This window comes from Mesoplodon bidens, assembly GCF_964165515.1.
Source record: "Mesoplodon bidens genome assembly, chromosome: X".
In the NCBI taxonomy this organism is placed as follows: Eukaryota; Metazoa; Chordata; class Mammalia; order Artiodactyla; family Ziphiidae; genus Mesoplodon; species Mesoplodon bidens.
In genome coordinates this window covers 85,461,827-85,483,774 of record NC_138163.1, presented here as the reverse complement: position 1 = coordinate 85,483,774, position 21,948 = coordinate 85,461,827, and positions in this window count along the sequence as shown.

The following is a 21,948-nucleotide window of genomic DNA, read 5'->3' as shown; positions in this document are numbered from 1 at the left end:
TAAATATAAAGAAAAAATATTAAAATTAGCAAGGGAAAAACAACAAATAACACACAAGGGAATCCCCATAAGGTTAGCAGCAGATCTTTCAGCAGAAACTCTTCAAGCCAGAAGGGACTGGCAGGACATATTAAAGGTGATGAAGGAGAAAAGCCTACAACCAAGATTACTCTACCAGCAAGGATCTCATTCAGATTTGATGGAGAAATTAAAACCTTTACAGACAAGCAAAGGTTGAGAGAGTTCAGCACCAACAAACCAGATTTAAAACAAATTATAAAGGATCTTCTCTAGGCAAAAAACACAAGAGAAGGAAAAGACCTACAGTAAGAAACCCAGAACAGTTAAGAAAATGGGAATAGGAACATACATATTGATAATTACATTAAATGTAAATGGATTAAATGCTCCCACCGAAAGACACTGATTGGCAAATGGATACAAAAACAAGACCCATATATATGCTGTCTACAAGAGACCCACTTCAGACCTAGAGACACATACAGACTGAAAGTGAGGGGATGGAAAAAGATATTCCATGCAATTGGAAACCAAAAGAAAGCTGGAGTAGCAATTCTTATATCAGACAAAATAGACTTTAAAATAAAGACAATTAGAAGAGACAAAGAAGGACACTACATAATGATCAAGGGATCGATCCAAGAACAATATATAACAATTGAAAATATTTATGCACCAACATAGGAGCACCACAATACATAAGGCAAATACCAACAGACATAAAAGGGGAAATCGACAGTAACACATTCATAGTAGGGGACGTTAACACCCCACTTTCACCAATGGACAGATCATCCAAATGAAAATAAATAAGGACACACAAGCTTTAAATGATACATTAAACAAGAGGGACTTAATTGATATTTATAAGACATTCCATCCAAAATCAACAGAATACACATTTTTCTCAAGTTTCATGGAATATTCTCCAGGATAGATCATATCATAGGTCACAGATCAAGCACTGGTAAATTTAAGAAAATTGAAACTGTATCAAGTATCTTTTCCGACGACAGTGCTATGAGACTAGATATCAATTACAGGAAAAGATCTGTAAAAAATACAAACACATGGAGGCGAAACAATACACTACTTAATAACGAAGTGCTCACTGAAGAAATCAAAGAGGAAATCGAAAAAATACCTAGAAACAAATGACAATGGACATAGGACGACCCAAAACCTATGGGATTCAGCAAAAGCAGTTCTAAGAGGGAAGTTTATAGCAATACAATCCCACCTCAAGAAACAGGAAACATCTCAAGTAAACAATCTAACCTTGCACCTAAAGCAATTAGAGAAAGAACAACACAAAAAAATGCTAAGTTATCAGAAGGAAAGAAATCTTAGAGATCAGTTCAGAAATAAATGAAAAAGAATTGAAGGAAATGATAGCAAAGATCAATAAAACTAAAAGCTGGTTCTTTGAGAAGATAAACAAAATTGATAAACCATTAGCCAGACTCATAAATAAAAAAAGGGAGAAGACTCAAATCCACAGAATTAAAATGAAAAAGGAGAAGTAACAACTGACACTGCAGAAATACAAAAGATCATGAGAGATTACTATAAGCATCTCTATGAAAATAAAATTGACAACCTGGAAGAAATGGACACATTTTTAGAAATGCACAAGCAAGAATGAATCAGGAAGAAACAGAAAATATGAACAGAGCAATCACAAGCACTGAAATTGAAACTGTGATTAAAATCTTCCAACAAACAAAAACCCAGGACTAGATGGCTTCACAGGCGAATTCTATCAAACATTTGGAGAAGAGCAAACACCTATCCTTCTCAAACTCTTCCAAAAAATAGCAGAAGGAGGAACACTCCCAAACTCATTCTACGAGGACACCATCACCCTGATAACAAAACCAGACAAGGAAGTCACAAAGAAAGAAAACTACAGGCCAATATCACTGATGAATATAGATGCAAAATCCTCAACAAAATACTAGCTAACAGAATCCAACAGCCCATTAAAAGGATTATACACCATGATGAAGTGGGGTTTATTCCAGGAATGCAAGGATTCTTCAATATATGCAAATCAGTCAATGTGATACACCATATTAACAAGTTGAAGGAGAAAAACCCTATGGTCAACTCAATAGATGCAGTGAAATTTTCCAAAGGATTCAACACTCATTTATGATAAAAATCCCTCCAGAAAGTAGGCATAGAGAGAAGTTTCCTCAATATAATAAAGGCCATATATGACAAACCCACAGCCAACATTGTCCTCAATGGTGAAAAACTGACACCATTTCCACTAAAATCAGGAACAAGACAAGGCTGCCCACTCTCACCACTCTTACTCAACATAGTTTTGGAAGGTTTAGCCACAGCAATCAGAGAAGAAATAGAAATACAAGGAATCCAAATTGGAAAAGAAGAACTAAAGCTGCCACTGTTTGCAGATGACATGATACTATACATAGAGAATCCTAAACATGCTACCAGAAAACTACTAGATCTAATCAATGAATTTGGTAAAGGAGCAGATACAAAATTAATTTACAGACATCTCTGGCATTCCTGTACACTAATGATGAAAATCTGAAAGTGAAATCAAGAAAACACTCCCATTTACCACTGCAACAAAAAGAATAAAATATCTAGGAATAAACCTACCTAAGGAGACAAAAGACCTGTATGCAGAAAATTATAAGACATTGATGAAAGAAATTAAAGATGATACAAATAGATGGAGAGATGTACCATGTTCTTGGGTAGGAAGAATCAACATTGTGAAAATGACTGTACTACACAAAGCAATCTACAGATTCAATGCAATCCCTATCAAACTACCAATGGCATTTTTCACAGAACTAGAACAAAAAATTTCACAACTTGTATGGAAACACAAAAGACCCTGAATAGCCAAAGCAATTTTAAGAATGAAAAACGGAGCTGGAGGAATCAGGTTCCCTGACTTCAGACTATACTACGAAGTTACAGTAATCAAGACAGTATGGTATTGGCACAAAAACAGAAAGATAGATCAATGGAACAGGATAGAAAGTGCAGAGATAAACGCACGCACATATGATCACCTTATCTTTGATAAAGGAGGCAGGAATGTACAGTGGAGAAAGGACAGCCTCTTCAATAAGTGGTGCTGAGAAAACTGGACAGTTACATGTAAAAGTATGAGATTAGATCACTCCCTAACACCATACACAAAAATAAACTCAAAATGGATTAAAGGCCTAAATATAAGGCCAAAAACTATCAAACTCTTAGAGGAAAACATAGGCAGAACACTCTATGACATAAATCACAGCAAGATCCCTTTTGACCCACCTCCTAGAGAAATGGAAATAAAAACAAAAATAAACAAATGGGACCTAATGAAACTTCAAAATTTTTGCACAGCAAAGGAAACCATAAACAGGACCAAAAGACAACCCTCAGAATGGGAGACAATATTTGCAGATGAAGCAACTGAAGAAGGATTAACCTCCAAAATTTACAAGCAGCTCATGCAGCTCAATAACAAAAGAACAAACAACCCAATCCAAAAATGGGCAGAAGACCTAAATAGACATTTCTCCAAAGAAGATATACAGACTGCCAATAAACACATGAAAGAATGCACAACATCATTAATCATTAGAGAAATGCAAATCAAAACTACAATGAGATATCATCTTACAATGGTCAGAATGGCCATCATCAAAACATCTAGAATCAATAAGTGCTGGAGAGGGTGTAGAGAAAAGGGAACAGTCTTGCACTGCTGGTGGGAATGTAAATTGGTACAGCCACTATGGAGAACAGTATGGAGGTTCCTTAAAAACTACAAATAGAGCTACCATATGACCCGGCAATCCCACTACTGGGCATATACCCGGAGAAAAACATAATTCAAAAAAGTCATGTACCAAAATGTTCATTGCAGCTCTATTTATAATAGCCAGGAGATGGAAACAACCTAAGTGTCCATCATCGGATGAATGGATAAAGAAGATATGGCACATATATGCAATGGAATATTACTCAGCAATAAAAAGAAACGAAATTGAGGTATCTGTAATGAGGTGGATGGACCTAGAGTCTGTCATACAGAGTGAAGTAAGTCAGAAAGGGAAAGACAAATACTGTATGCTAACACATATATATGGAATTTAAGAAGGAAAAAATATGTCATGTATATCCTAGGGGTAAGACAGGAATAAAGTCACAGTCCTACTAGAGAATGGACTTGAGGTTACGAGGAGGGGGAAGGGTAAGCTGTGACAAAATGAGAGAGTGGCATGGACATATATACACTACCAATCGTAAAATAGATAGCTAGTGAGAAGCAGCCGCATAGCACAGGGAGATCAGTTTGGTGCTTTGTGACCACCTAGACGGGTGGGGTAGGGAGGTTGGGAGGGAGGGTGAGGCAAGAGGGAAGAGCTATGGGAGCATATGTATATGTATATCTGATTGACTTTGTTATAAAGCAGAAACTAACACACCATTGTAAAGCAATTATATTCCAATAAAGATAAAAAAATAAAATATAATATAATTGATATGTTAAGAGAAAAGAGAAAATTAAATCATATAAAATGCCCAATATAAAATGTTCCATTAAAACCAGAATAAGTAAAATAAGAGGGGAAAAGGAAATAAAGAAATAAAGAACAAGTGCAGCAAATAGAAAACTTACAAATATTATAGATATTAATTTAATGATATCAATAATAACTTACAGTGTGAATGGACTAAATACACCAATTAAATGATAGAAATAATCTGCATGCATAAAAATATGAAACTCACCTTAAAAATAAATACTCATTTTAAGAGTTTAGGGATTTAAAAAGATATACTGAATATAATCATAAAATGCTTTTACATAGTAAGAGCTCAGTGAATGGTAGTTATGATTATTTTTTGCATTTTGTGTTGTTGTTACGAATCTTGGAGCTCCTAGAGGACCAGGACCTAATCTACTTCATCTCTGCCTCCCCAGTACCTGACATAGAGCAAGTGTGGAAGAAATGATAACTAGTGGGAAGCAGCTGCATCAAACAGGGAGATCAGCTCTGTGCTTTGTGACCACCTAGAGGGGTGGGATAGGGAGGGTGGGAGGGAGACACAAGAGGGAGGGGATATGGGGATATATATATATATATATATATATATATATATATATATATATATATATACATATAGCTGATTCAGTTTGTTATGCAGCAGACACTAACACAACATTGTAAATCAATTATACTCCAATAAAGATGTTAAAAAAATAGTTCCATAAATTGAACAAATATTACATTAAAAATAAAGAGATAAATTTACCAAAAAAAATGGATTAAGTGACTACTCTGTGCCAGACCTTATTTGGGAACAAGAGAGGTGATTTAGACTCAGCATCTGTCCTTGAGTAGCTCACAGTCAAATGGAGAAGATGGACTTTCACTCTTTCAACATATATTTATCTGTAAGTCAATAGTTAAAAGAACAGTGTGATATGTTTTTCACATTTTGACACCTTTGAAATTGGGAGGTATCTTGAGACCAATGGTGACTTAGCAGTATGTTGTAATTTAATTGACGATATGTTTTTTTCCTCTGTGTTACATAAAATGGTGGTGTGATTTCAATCAGTAGCATCTTAGATTTGATGAAATATGACAATAGATTATGTCAAGGCCTTCAACAACCTTAAGCCATGGGGTTTTATTTATGAGAAAGCTGAAGTTTTGAGAGGTTAAGTAATTTGTTCAAGGTCACACAGTTGGTAAGTAGCAAGTCACTGTGCCTCTAAAACTCCTTTTCTTTCTCTTTCACAAGAACTCTTCAAGAACTGAGTAAGCATTCAATATCACATTAGAATAAGTGAATGAGTGAGTAATAGTAAATGTCAGCCTTTTAAATAGTGTTTGGCGATACTTGATTGCTGTCCAGGAGAAATATGTGAGCCTTATATATAACTTTAAATTTTCTGGTGACTACATTTTTTAAAAGTTTAAAAAGTGAAATTAATTTTAATAATGCATTTATTTTATCTATTATATCCAACATGTCATCTCAACATGTAGTCAGTTTAAAAACATTATTAGTGAAATAATTTACAATCCTGTTTTTTTCATACTAACTCCTTGAAAATGCAGTATATATGTTTATACTTATAGCACATCTCAATTTGGAATAGCCACACTTTAAGTGTTCAATAGCCACACATGGCTAATAGATACCTAATCAGACAGTGCAAGTCTAGAACATCAGGAAGGTCTAGCAAGCCTGTCTTGAGACCGTTTTTTTTTTTCATTTGGCTATTAAAATGATTCCCTTCTCTCTCTCCCCAGAAGTGCCTCAGCGTAGGAGACTTTTATTTTTATTTATTTTTACTTTCTATCTTTTATTTTTAACTTATTATAGAAAATTTCTAACATATAAAAATATAGAGAGAATAAAATAATAAGCTCCCATATATGTATAAGTTTTCTGCTCACATTGCTCTACCTCTTCTCCATGTATTTTCTTCCAGGAATATTTTAAGAAAACCCCAGACAACTTATGACTAAATACATAAATATTTCAGAATTCATTTCGAACAGGAAAACACTGTGATTTAAACATTACCTGCATACAGTCATCATTAGAGTCTTTCTTACATTCTTATCCAACCATTCCCTACTGCTTGGTGCATGGCCTTGGCAGGCAGGATTGGAGATAAAGAAGATGCAGTGAACTTCGCTAGTCATTTAATCTCTTTGAGCTTCAGTTTCTTCATCTGTAAAATGGAGATAAGGTAGCTATGGCACTGAATTGTTGTGAGTATTCAATGAGATAACCCCAGGTAGAGCTCTAAGTATAGTGTCTGGTGCATAGTGTGAGCTTATTGAACCCCAAGATGGTAAAAGGGAATTATGAACTAATATAGACTAGAGCAGGTTGGTAACTTTAATTGTTCCATGTACTATGTTTTATTAATGCAGCCTATCACTGCCTTAGCTTTCATGGCAGTCATATCTCATTATTGAGCCAAGGAATTCACTACCAATTTTCAGAACTGCTGCTACTGAGTCTTGACTTTGCATCTTGTGATTGTGCCTGTACTCTTATCCTCTAGCAAATCTACCCTTCTTTGCTCAGGTCTTTATTGTCTCACACTTGGATGATTGTACAGTCTCCTAACAGGTCTCCCTGACACCATTCTAGACTTCCTCCTTTCTGTTGGCTTTGAGGTTTCCAAACTCTGAGAGAATGGCCAACTCTTCTCCAGCTCCCTCAGGAATCTGTAATAAGCAGGAATAACAGTGGAAGGACTAAGATAAAAGATGATCCCTCCACCACCCCAGACATTCTATGGAGAAGGGACAGGCTCTTCTAACTGGATTTCCTGTTTCCAGGTGAAACAGGAGGGAAGGGGGCAGGACACAACCTCTAAAAGAATGACATATTCCTTGAGGATACAACATAAACTGGTTAGAACCAACTAGGCCCAAGATGGTGGAAGATTCGACTTCCAGAGGACCTTGAGCCTCATTGTAATACATTAGCATCTAAACAACACGCCCACCAGCACTATGACAGTTCTGAGGCCAACCATTAAAAAGCCAAAAGGTGGATGGTGGCTCAATTCCTGAAATCCCAGCCCCTTCCCCCAAATAGTTGGAATAATCCTCCCACTCATTAGCCTATGAAATTACCCAGCCCATAAAAACTAACCACACCATATTTCAGGGCCTCTTGCCTTCTGAAATGACCCACACTCTGTCTGTGGAGTGTGTTTCTCTCTAAATAAATCCACCTCTTACCTCTCACTTTGTCTCTCACTGAATTATTTCTTCAATGAAACATCAAGAACCTGAGCTTCATTAAGTCCTGAGACCAGGAATTGATTTCAATTAAAAGACAGTGGGTTCAAGTCCCAATCTGGGTTCTGGCTGGGTTCTAATCCCGACACGTGGGTTCAAGTCCCATCTGCAGTGCACAGTTTCACAGGTGCTCCCCTTCAACTTACCCTCCACCAGCCACCAGTGTGATCTTTGTAACAGAGATTCACATGTCACTCCCTTTCTCAAAACCCTTTAGAGACTCCCCTTATCCTATAGAATAAAGTCTAACTCCTGAACACAGCACTCAAGTCCGTCTGGGGTCTGGTCAAACTCTCTAGGGGTGTCCCATCTCATTAAGAGTAAAAGCAAAGATCATTATGGTAGCCTATTAGACCCTACATGCTCTACCCCCACCTCTGCCCCATAACCCTAATCTCTCTGACCTCATGTTTAACTATCTACCCTACCTCATTCTGCTTCAAGTATACCAGTCTCCCTACTTACTTCTTGAATATAAGTGTGTCCTCACTTTGGGATCTTTGTACTTGTAACTCCCTTTGCCTGGAACTCTCTACCCCCAGATATTCATGTGGCTCTCTTCCTAACTTTTTTCAGATCTTTATTCAAATACTACCTTCTCAGTGTTTGCATTTTATTTAAAATTACATCTCCAATCCCCACACATCTCATCATTTTTCCCTTCTTTATTTTCCACTATCGCATTTAATATATACAATTTTTGTTTTTATTATCTGTCTCCTTCTACTGGAATGTAAGTTGCATGAAGGCAGTGATTTTTATCTGTTGTTTACTGTCACGTCCCTGACACTCCCTCAACCTTCCCGTCTGGATGTGGTCTTCCCCATCTCAATGCAGCGCCCTGTATTTATCCTTGTGATAGCACTCCTCACACTGGACTATTATTTTCTCTCTCCTTGTCTGTCTCCCACAGTAGTTCTAGAGCTCCTTGCAAGGTTTGCACTGTGTCAGCGTCTATTGTCTAATTGAATTTTACAGGTGTGTATTGCAGCTGAGATGCAGGACTTTGCACTTGAATAAAATAAATGCATCTTGTTAGCTGTGGCCCTGGGCCCCAATCGACACACACCCTCTTTGGACTGAGGATGCCCTCCTGGACTCCTGTCCCCTGATCCCACCTTTATCTAGCTTCTTAGCGTTTGTGACTTTGTTTGGCATGTTCTCTAGTTCAACAAAGCAATTGGTGAAATTATTGGGCAGGATATTAAAGTAGGGTTGAGGGTGGGGGAATGCCTTGTGGCAAACTACCAAAGATATCATCTGAAAGGACTCTATTCTATTCCTAAATGCTGTATAAGTGCGCTCATGTAGTCATTCCATGCATACCTGCCTGAACTAATCTTTACATTGGCCTTTGGTATTTTCTTGGATTGTCCATAGATAGGCAGTGTCTTGACCCATCCACCACATACACACATACCCTCTGGGCTTCAATACTATTGTCCCAGTCACACAAGATGTTCAGAGGCCTGAGGATCTGCAACACCAAGACATGTAAGTTCATCATATATTGTCAGAGACTTACTATATCCTAGGACCTGTGAACAGTAGCCTGGGAGCTTTTGAGGGGAGGCACTTTATCTTATTCATCTCTGTATCCCTAAAATCTAGTAAGAGCTTGGCATAAAATAGACATTTATCAGGTGATTAATGATAAAGGGATGAGTGAATGAATAAACCAATAAACAAAGTTGCTCACAGTCTAGAATACAAGAGTAGAAAATAAAACTATTTGTTAGAACAATTTACCAAAAAACATCAGTGTCTAGAAGCCAGGGACCAAAACTAGAAAACCATGATAAGATTCTAGAGTCCATGTGCCTTTCCCACTCTTATTTTCTTTTTTACACACTTCCATTTTCCTGAAGAAAGTATCAAGAAATGACTCAAAGCTCAAAAAGAAACCTAATGTTGTTGAGGATACGGTAAGAGGAACACTCTTGATTCTGTTGGGAAGAGTGTAAATATCTTCTGTAAAGCAGTCCTGGCTCAGCAGTTCCATTTCCAGGAACTGAACCTAAGGAGACAAGCAGGCTACAAGCTTGAGGATGGCAAGAACTAAGTCTGTTTTGTCCATCATATGCTAGAGCTTAGCACGATAAGTACCTGTAAACATTCAACCAATATTTGTTGAATAAATGAAAGTTAAAAAACATGTGTTTTATGCACAAGGATATTCATTATGATGTTTATACCATTGAAAAATTAGAAGCAACCTAAATATCCTCCAAAGAGTGGTATCTGTGGAATACTATGTATAGAAATTAGCAATGGCACTAATTTATATATAAATAAAATTCTGTGTGTGTGTGTGTGTGTGTGTGTTTATGTGCCTGTTTGAGGAGATTTTCAACAATGGCAAAAAGTGGGTTATGTCTGAATAATAGGATTTTAAGAATTTTGAAATTTCTTCTTTATTTTTATGCTGTATATGTATTCTTTTAAAATAAGATATTAACCCACAGGTAACTTTAACTCAATGGTAAAAATTGAAAGTGTTTCCTCTAAGATCAGGAATAAGACAAGGATATTCACTCTCATCACTCTTATTCAATAAAGTACTGGAAACCCTAGCTAGAGTGGTTAAGCAAGAAAAATACATTTAAAAATGCAAATAAGAAAGGAAGAAGTAAAATTATCACAATTTGCCAATGATATGATTTTTTATATAGAAAATCCCAAAGACCCAATCAAAAAATCTTTGGAACCAATCAATGAATTCTAGTAAAGTTGCAGGATGTAAAACCAACATACAGAAATCAGTTGCATTTCTATGCACTGATAATGAAATATCTGAACAAGAAATAGAGAAAATTACCCCATTCACAATAGGATCAAAAACAATAAAATATGTAGGAATAAATTTAACCAAGGAGGTGAAAGATCTGTAAAACAAAACTACAAGACTTTTTTGAAAGAAATCAAAGAAGAAACAAACAAATGGAAAGACATCCCATGTTCATAGATTGCAAGAATTAATATTGTTAAAATGTCCATACCACCCAAAGCCATCTGTAGATTTAATGTAATTCTCATCAAAATATCAATAAAATTTTTCACAGAGATAGAAAAAAGAATTCTAAAATTTGTATGGATCCACAAAGCATCATGAAACAATCCTGAAGAGAAAGAGCAAAACCAGAGGTATCAAACTTCCTGTTATTTCAAACTATACTACAAAAGTATAGTAATAAGAACAGTACAGTATTGGCATAAACATAGACACATAGACCAATGGAACAGAATAAAGAACTCAGAATTAAACCCCTGCATGTGTTGTCACCTAATATTCCAGAAAGCAGCCTAGAACACTTAATGGGGAAAGGATAGTGTCTTCAACAAAAAGGGTTGGGAAATCTGGATAAATACATGCAGAACAATGAAACTGGACTCCTATCTTGCACCACTCACAAAACTTAACTCAAAATGGATCAAAGATTAAACATGAGACCTGACACCCTAAAACTACTAGAAGAAAATGTAAGGAAGAAGCTCCTTGATGTTAGTCTTGGCAATGATTTTTCTGAATGATACAGAAGCACAAACAACAGAAGAAAAAATTCAGCAAATGTGAATACATCAAACTTAAAAGCTTCTTGGAATGTAAATTGGTACAGCTACTGTGAAGAATGGTGTGGAGGTTCCTTAAAAAGCTAAAAATAGAGTTACTATATGATCCTGCAATCCAGCTCCTGAGCATATATCCAAAGAAAACTATAGTTCAAAAAGATACATGCACCCCAATATTCATTGCAGCACTATTTACAATAACCAAGACATGGAAGCAACCTAAATGTCCATCAACAGAGGAATGGATAAAGAAGATGTGATACACACACACACACACACACACACACATGCACACACACAGACAATGGAATACTAATCGGCCATAAAAGAATGAAATAATGTCATTTGCAGCAACATGAATGGGCCTAGAGATTATCATATTAAGGGAAGTAAGCCAGACAGAGAAAGAAAAATATATGATATCGCTTATATGTGGAATCTAAAAAAAAAAAAAGATACAAATGAAGTTATTTACAAAATAGAAATAGACCCATGGGCATAGAAAACAAACTTATGGTTACCAAAGGGGAAAGCAACCTACAGAACAGGAGAAGATTTTTGCAAACCATATATCAGATAAGGGGTTAATATCCAAAATAAATAAAGAATTCATACAACTCAATAGCAACTACAACAAAAATCAAGCAATCCTATTTTAAAACTGGGCAGAAGAACTAACTAGACATTTTTCCAAAGAAGACATTCAAAGGGCCAATAGGTACATGAAAATCTGCTCAGCATCACTAATCATCAGGGAAGTGCAAATCAAAATCATGAGATCACCTGTTAGAATGGCTATCATTAAGAAGACAAGAGATAACATGTATTGAGGAGGATGTGGAGAAAAGGGAAACCTGTGTACTACTGGTGGGAATGTAAACTGGTGCAGCCACTATGAAAAACAGTATGAAGGTTATTCAAAAAATTAAAAATAGAACTAACATATGATCCAGCAATTCTACTTCTGGATATGTATCCAAAGGATATGAAAACCGGTTATTGAAGAGATATGTGCACTCCTGTGTTTACTGCACCATTATTGACAATAGCCAAGATACAGAAATACCCTAAGTGCCCAACAGTGAATGAAAAGATAAAGAAGATGTGGTATACATAGTAAAAATTGAATATTTTTCAGGCTCAAGAAAGGACATCCTGCCATTTGCAACAACATAGCTGGACTTTGAGCACATCATGCCAAGTGAGATAAGTCAGACAGACTGTGCAATATCACTTATATGTGGAATATATAAAAGTCAATGTCATAAAAACAGAAAGTAAAATGGTGATTACCAGGGGATGGGGAGATAGGATATATGTTGTTTAGGAATAAAAACTTGTAACAAGTAGTAAATAAGCTCGAAAGATCTAATGCACAGTATAGTGAGTATAAACCACAATATTGTATTATAATCATCAAACTTGCCAAGAGACTAGAACTTAATTATTCCAACCACTAAAAGGAAATGATAATTATGTACTGTAATAGAGGTACAATCATATTACAATATAAAATGTATCAAGTTAACATGGTGTATACCTCAAATTTACATAATGTTATATTTTAAATATATTTTTAAAAAGTTAAAATAAAATAAGGCGTTAACATAAAAGGAAATAAGCTGTTTAGAGGGCTGATAAAAAGATAGTGATAAGGATAACCATCCCTTACTGCAATCAGTCTTTTGTCCAAGTATGTCATAGATGAGGCTGGTTTTAAAGAGGAAAAAAACAAGCTGAGTGCTCAGGCCAGCCCTTCTGTGGTAGAAAAGGGGTACTAGACTTAGCCAACTGTAGGCACATTAAACCTGACAACTTCTGAGCCATCAGAAGAGTTATGTTGGTACGCTGGTCTGCCCTTGCTTGGCCTGACATCCTAGAGCCTGATCCCTGGCAGCCAACTGGAAATCTTACTCTATCCACTGATGAATGAGTCAGCTAATGCATGGGGTTCTCCCTGACAGAGACTATGCTGGGGGAGACGTTACCATTGGAGCTGCTTTCTCACTAAGGTTGTGTAGGTGCTCACTGATCAAGGTCATTTTCATACCACAGGCCTTGAGAACTGTCCCCTGGAATAACTGGAGAATATAGCCCCCACCCTCCTAAAGAAGTGAATGAGGAACTTGATACCTCAACAAAATAGCAAAACAGGCTTACACAGAGAGAGGAAAGAAGATCACTGCTAAAATTTGAAAACTGAGAGGGAGAGGGAATATATTTCAAGCTGCAGAGTTAGGGTCCAAAAAGATGTCTATAGGCTGAACTAAGAGGTTGAACCTAACCATATGATTGACAGTTACAAATGGAGAATCCTGCCCTTGGGTGCAAAAAAAAAAAAAAAAAAAAAAAAAAAAACAACTGACTATACACAGGATGGAAGATACTGCCCTGTGCACAGTTCACAGGAAAAGGACTAGGAACTTTTCCTAGTAGGCATCACCAGTGCAATGCAAAAAATCTCTAATGGGAACTCAAGCTGTATTAATATAAATATAGTGTCGGATCAAGGTAAATAACAATCCCTTTCCACTCTGCCCTGGTTAGCCCCTTACTAAAGGGCTGTATCCATCTCTGAATATCATTCAGTTAAGGGGTCATATGAGATGTGTCCAGAAGGAACTGAGCAGTCAGGAGAGGGAGCCAAAAGACATAGGGCTGTGGCTTTTCATGCTGGAGAAGAGAACACTTAAGGGAAGTGGTCTCTGCCTTCATACTTCTAAGGAGCTGTCAAGGGCAGAGAGAGAAGATGGGTTCAGGAAGCCCCAGAAGGCAGAGTTAAGACCCATGGGTGGAAGCCATAAGGAGACCAATTTCAGCTCAACAGAAGGAAGAACTTTCTGAGTGGGCTATGTATGTAACAACTTGTCATTATATGGAGTGAGCTCCTTGTCAGTGGAGATTTCAGGAAAGGTCTAGACAATTGCTTTTTTAGGATGTTGCAGAGGAGAACCACGTATCAGTTAAGGGGCATAGACAGTCTAGGTGGCTTCTTAGCCTTCCCTCAACTGTGTGCCTAGTTTTCTGGGTACTGTGCTGCTGCGAATTTCCCATGTATAGGCCCAGACTGTCTAGTAGTTCATAGAGGCTGAGATACCAACTTCTGTCTCAGAAGTTTCTGTGGGATGATCCACAGGCTTTCCTCTGGGAGTTCAGAAGTTTATGTGCTGACTTACATACTGATGAAGTTGCTTTGCCATTTGGAATTACCAAAATATTTTCTAAAAAATGTTTCTCGGGATGAGAGCTGGGAACCAGAGAAAGACAGAGAGAAAAATAGAGAAATGTTTTGATTAGGTTACCCAGAAAGGGCAGACTGAGAGGAAACACATGGGATGGGATGGGAGACAGGCAGACAGACAAGTAAGACAAGCACAACTTGCACGGAGGGTGAGGCAGATAAGGAGAGGAGTGGTGAGTGAACAGAAGGGGCCAGGATGCTTAAACTGAGCATTCATTTGACTCTCATTACAATGACAAAGCTCTCAGTCTCGTGCTTAGCAGTTAGCCTTTGAATTTCCTAGAGCTTCATAAGTATCAATTACTTCTGAATTCATTCTACCAAAGGGGGTTCAATTGTCAATAAATATGCCATGTATGCTTCTTGGGGTTAGATCTTTGTTTTACATGAGGAGAAAACACAGCACCCCCCACTTCCACCCATGCAAGGATCTTACCATCCAGGGGAGGCAGATACAGGTCTAGACTGACATAACCTCCTGACTTCCTTCACCAGCTCCCAGCCTGGTCCTTGTACATGGTCACCAACCTTGCAACCAGTAATGCCACAACCTCACCTTGGCATGGGGTGGGGAGAATGAGTAGTAGCTATGAAGGCAGGCCAAGGAGACGGACAGGTATTCAGCTATCCCACATATTTGCCAGGCTCAGCACATGAAAAGCCCAAGATAATTCTCAAAGTGAGAATATCCTATAAATTGGGCACTCCCATTTATTCTCTTATTTAATCCTCATTCATTTATTCAACAGCTTTTCACTGAAAACACACAAAAATCAAAGACTCTTCTAGGTGCTGGGCATACAGAAAGGAATGAAGCAGCCAAATATCCCTGTCCTCATGGAGCCGACATTCCAATAGGAAACTGGGAAAACAATAAGCAAAAGAATTATAAAGTATGAAAGAGTGAGAAATGCTATGAAATAAATGTAAAGCTTGAAAAAAGGAATTAAGAGTGCCCAGTGCCCAGATATAAAATATCTGAGCATTGAGACGTAACTTTCCTAAAGTCGTCACGCTGGCAAGTGCTGCATCTGGTACTGAAACCAAGTTTGTGGGACTCTTTCCTTTTTGCCATACTGCCTCCAAGGACACATAGCTAAGTAGTTGAGAGCTAGAGGGTTGACCTGGTGGCAGGGGTGAGAGTGTCCTGTATTAGGCATGAGATTAGGAAGAAGACTCCGGTGGGGCCTAAGAAACCCACTAGTCTAACAGTTTTGCCTGCTGGCCAGAGCTTCAAAATGAGACTTCCAGCATTACCCCAGAGAGGCCAAAAGACCGTCAGGAGAAGCGTAGCATGCTAGAGAGAGCTAGGATTCATATATACTTGGGGTACAGTTCTAGTTCCTTAAGTTCTTGTGATGACAAGTCTATCCCTCTTCCTCTCTGGGTCATAGAACCTCATTTGTGTCATCAAGGAGTTAGACTTGATGAATTTTCTAAGATCTCTTCCCCCTATGATGTTTCATGGGCCACTAAGCTTAGTAATAGAAGAGAGCCAGTTACTCAGAAAATTCTGTAAGATTCTTTAGTTAGTATGGTTCTCCCATGACCCAGAAGTGAGTAGCACTAACACCCAAAGCTCCTTGATGCTCACTTTTAGGGAAGGCAAAAAATAGGAAGGAGATGAGGAGCTTCACAGGTAAACTCCAAATGGGTATATGGGGTAGAACCCAAGGAAGCTAAGTCCGTTATAATGTCGGGAGAAGTAAGCATATCCTGGAGTCAGAGGAAAGTAGGAAGGGGAGGCCTCAGCCAGACAAGGATAAGGCATTCTGGTAACTTCCCCAGCAGACTCCTAGATTTCCTGACAATATTCTCCTCACACTCTCCTTTCCAGCCCATCCTACCACCTGCAAATACAGTCTGGGCTGCACTTGCTGCCCAGCTCTAGCTTAGCACTGTCATCACGTTTTGTCCCTCTATGTGCCCAGGGAACTGCAGTTTGAAGAGAAATGTTTAATATATTATTACATAGTGTAAAGTAATGAGTCCTTCTCAGGGACTCATTTGTAACTTTAATGGTTTGGAATGATTCTTAACTTTTTGTGGGATCATAGACTTCTGAGAATCTGATGAAATATGTGAATGTAGATGCCACAATTTTGAATATAATTTTAGGTGACTCATGGACCCCTAGGCTAAGAATTCCTGCCTGATAGCTAAGGGCATTTTCAGCTCTAAGTCTGTGGCTCTGTGATCTGGGCATGAGGCCAAGTTCTGCCTGCCCCTTCCGGAGGAATAGGAGGAGGAATCCACCTTCCAAATATATCTCTTGGCCTGTGTTTCCAGCTGCTTTTGGCTTTAACGCATGACACTATGGGGCTATGGGGATTTCTTGCTTCTCCCACAAGGCCTGAAACTGAGTAACAAAGATAAAGCCAGGGTGCTAGAGTACCCTTCAAAACCCCATGCCTCTGAGCTCCCTTCTTAGGGCCTCTTAGGTCCCAGCCTAAAATTAATGACAGGAGTAGGAGGGCCTCTGGTGTAGACAATAAATGACTCTCCAGGAAGACTGGTTTGCACTGCCTGGTGGCAAGGCTTTTCCAGACCGTAGAGTCCTCTGGTGGCTGTGAACATGTAAAGGACTTTAGCTAAAATACACAAGCATTAATAGAAGTATAGGGATAGGAACCAGCTGGTAGCAAACCTAAGGGAAGTTCGACAAGGTGTCTGGATTTAGTCCATAGCTACTGTTATAAAGCAAGCTCAGAATTTGGACTGTGGGGAATGAGACATGGAGGCTGTACTACCAGCACATTCTGAAGTTAGCCGGAGCAACTACTGACTTTCAGCCCTGGAGGCATCATCACTGATTCTAGGGAACCTCGTCTTTTGCAGCACCTTGTCATTCTTACCCTGGGACCCTGAAGTAGAGCTCCCTTATTATGACTTTGCCAATATATTAGGCATGAGTAAGGAGAGGGAGGTCACACTGAATAGCCAGGCCTCCAGCAACAATGAGGACTAGTGCTCCCTCCCCAGGATCAAGGAAAATCTCATATCTTCTCCTTTTTATTTTAACATCTTTATTGGAGTATAATTGTTGTACAATGTTGTGTTAGTTTCTGCTGTATAAGAAAGTGAATCAGCTATATGTATACATATATCTCCATATCCCCTCCCTCTTGCATCTCCCTCCCACCCTCCCTATGTATGCCTCTAGGTGGTCACAAAGCACTGAGCTGATCACCCTGTGCTATGCAGCTGCTTCCCATTAGCAATCTATTTTATATTTGGGAGTGTATATGTCAGTGCTACTCTCTCACTTCGTCCCAGGTCACACTTCTTCCTCCCTGTATCCTCAAGTCCATTCTCTACCTCTGCATCTTTTTTCCTGTCCTGCTGCTATGTTCATCACCACCATTTTTTTATTTTTTTTTTAGATTCTATATATATATATATGTGTTAGCATATGGTATTTGTTTTTCTCTTTCTGACTTACTTCACTCTGTATGACAGACTCTAAGTCTTTCCTCAACACTACAGATAACTCAATTTCGTTTCTGTTTATGGCTGAGTAATATTCCATTGCATATATGTCCCAATCTTTATCTATTCATCTGTCGATGGACACTTAGGTTGCTTCCATGTCCTGGCTATTGTAAATAGAACTGCAATGAACATTGTGGTACGTGACTCTTTTTGAATTATGGTTTCTCAGGGTATATGCCCAGTAGTGGGATTGCTGTGTCATATGGCAGGTCTACATTTAGTTTTTTAAGGAACCTCCATACTGTTCTCTGTAGTGGCTGTATCAATTTACATTCCCACCAACAGTGCAAGAGGGTTCCCTTTTCTCCACCCCTCTCCAGCATTTATTGTTTCTAGATTTTTTGATGATGGCCATTCTGACTGGTGTGAGATGATATCTCAGATTTGCACTTCTCTAATGATTAATGATGTTGAGCATTCTTTCATGCGTTTGTTGGCAATCTGTATATCTTCTTTGGAGAAATGTCTATTTAGGTGTTCTGCCCATTTTTGGATTGGGTTGTTTGTTTTTTTGATATTGAGCTGAATGAGCTGCTTGTAAATTTTGGAGATTAATCCTTTGTCACTTGCTTCTTTTGCAAATATTTTATCCCATTCTGAGGGTTGTCTTTTCATCTTGTTTATGGCTTCCATTGCTGTGCAAAAGCTTTTAAGTTTCATTAGGTCCAACTTATTTATTTATTTTTTATTTCCATTTCTCTAGGAGGTAGGTCAAAAAGGATCTTAGTGTGATTTATGTCATAGAGTGTTATACCTATGTTTTCCTCTAAGCATTTGATAGTGTATTACATTTAGGTCTTTAATCCATTTTGAGTTTATTTTTGTGTATGGTGTTAGGGAGTTTTCTAATTTCATGCTTTTACATGTAGCTGTCCAGTTTTCCCAGCACCACTTATTGAAGAGGCTCTCTTTTCTCCATTGTATATTCTTGCCTCCTTTTTCAAAGATAAGGGAACCATATGTGTGTGGGTTTATCCATGTGCTTTCTATCCTGTTCCATTGATCTGTATTTCTGTTTTACTGCCAGTACCATACTGTCATGATTACTGTAGCTTTGTAGTATAGTCTGATGTCAGGGAGCCTGTTTCCTCCAGCTCCTTTTTTTCTCAAGATTGGCTATTCAGGGTCTTTTGTGTTTCCATACAAATTGTGAAATTTTTTGTTCTAGTTCTGTGAAAAATGCCAGTGGTAGTTTGATAGGGATTGCATTGAATCTGTAGATTGCTTTGGGTATTATAGTCATTTTTACAATGTTAATTCCTCCAATCCAAGAACATGGTAAAGCTCTCCATCTGTTTGTATCATCTTTGACTTCTATCATCAGTCTTATAGTTTTCTGCTTACAGGTCTTTGTCTCCTTAGATAGGTTTATTCCTTGGTATTTTATTATTTTTGTTGCAGTGGTCAATAGGAGTGTTTCCTTAATTCCTCTTTTAGATTTTTCATTGTTAGTGTATAGGAATGCAAGAGATTTCTGTGCATTACTTTTGTTTTGTTTTGTTTTTTCAGTACTCGGGCCTCTCACTGTTGTGGCCTCTCCCATTGCGGGGCACAGGCTCCAGACACGCAGGATCAGTGGCCATGGCTCACAGGCCCATCCGCTCCATGGCATGTGGGATCTTCCTGGACCGGGGCAAGAACCCACATCCCCTGCATAGGCAGGTGGATTCTCAACCACTGTGCCACCAGGGAAGCCCTGTGCATTACTTTTGTATCCTGCTACTTTACCAAATTCATTGATTAGCTCTAGTAGTTTTCTGGTAGCATCTTTAGGATACTCTCTATAGTATCATGTCATCTGCAAACAGTGACAAATTTACTTCTTCTTTTCCAATTTGGATTCCTTTTATTTCTTTTTCTTCTCTGATAGCAGTGGCTAAAACTTCCAAAACTATGTTGGATGATAGTGATGTGAGTTGTAACCTTGTCTTGTTCCTGATCTTAGAGGGAAGCGTTTTAGTTTTTCATCATTGAGAATGATGTTGTCTATGGGTTTGTCATATATGGCCTTTATTATGTTGAGGTAGTTTCCCTCTGCCAACATGCTCGAGAAATTTTATCATATGGGTGATGAATTTTGTTGAAAGCTTTTACTCTGTCTACTGAGATTATCACATGGTTTTTATACTTCAGTTTTTTAATATTTTGTATCACAATGATTGATTTGCATATTGTGAAGAGTCCTTGCATTCCTGGAATAAACCCCACTTGATCATGGTGTATGATCCTTTTAATGTGCTGTTGGATTCTGTTTGCTAGTATTTTGTTGAGGATTTTTGCATCTATGTTCATCAGTGATATTGGCCTGTAGTTTTCCTTTTTTGTGACATCTTTGCCTGGTTTTGGTATCAGGGTGATATTGGCCTTGTAGAATGAGTTTTGCAGTGTTCCTCTCTCAGCTATATTTTGGAAGAGTTCAAGAAGGATAGGTGTTAACTCTTCTCTAAATGTTTGATAGAATTCGCCTGTGAAGCCATCTGGTCCTGGGTTTTTGTTTGTTGGAAGATTTTTAATCACAGTTTCAATTTCAGTGCTTGATATTGGTCTGCTCATAGTTTCTATTTCTTCCTAGTTCACTCTGGAAGGTTGTGCATTTCTAAGAATTTGTCCATTTCTTCCAGGTCGTCCATTTTATTGGCCTATAATTTCTTCTAATAATCTCTCATGATCCTTTGTATTTCTGCACTGTCAGTTTTTCCTTCTCCTTTTTCATTTCTGATTCTGATGATTTGATCTTCTCCCTTTTTTTTCTTGATGAGTCTGGCTGATGGTTTATCAATTTTGTTTATCTTCTCAAAGAACCAGCTTTTAGTTTTATTGAACTTTGCTATTGTTTCCTTCATTTCTTTTTCATTTATTTCTGATCTGAACTTTATGATTTCTTTTTTTCTGCTAACTTTGGGGTTTTTTGGTTCTTTCTTTAATTGCTTTAGGTGTAAGGCTAGGTGTTTTATTTGAAATTTTTCTTGTTTCTTGTGGTAGGTTTGCTTTTTCATAAACTTCCCTCTTAGAACTGATTTGCTGTATCCCATAGGTTTTGGGTCATCGTGTTTTCATTGTCATTTTTTTCTAGGTAGTTTTTGATTTCCTCTTTAATTTTTCAGTGATCTCTTGGTTATTTAGTAGCATATTGTTTAGCCTCCATGTGTTTGTATTTTTTACAGTTTTTTTTCCTTTAATTGAATTCTAATCTTGCAGCATTGTGTCCAGAAAATATACTTGATATGATTTCACTTTCCTTAAATTTACCAAGGCTTCACTTGTGACCCAAGATATGATCTATCCTGCAGAATATTCCATGAGCACTTGAGAAGAAAGTGTATTCTGTTTCTCTTGGATGGAATGTCTTGTAAATATCAATTAAATCCATCAGGACTCATGTGTCATTTAAAGCTTGTGTTTCCTTTTTTATTTTCATTTCGGATGATCTGTCCTTTGGTGAAAGTAAGGTGTTAAAGTCCCCTACTATGATTGTGTTACTGTTGATTTCCCCTTTTATGGTTGTTAGCAGTTGCCTTATGTATTGAGGTGCTCCTCTGATGGGTGCATACATATTTATAATTGTTATATCTTCTTCTTGGATTGATCCCTTGATCATTATTTAGTGTCCTTTTTTGTATCTTGTAATAATCTTTATCTTAAAGGCTATTTTGTGTGATATGAGAATTGTTCCTGCAGCTTTCTTTTGATTTCCTTTTGCATGGAATACCTTTTTCCATCCCTCACTTTCAGTCTGTATGTGTCCCTAGGTCTGAAGTGGGTCTCTTGTAGACAGCATATATACAGTTCTTGTTTTTG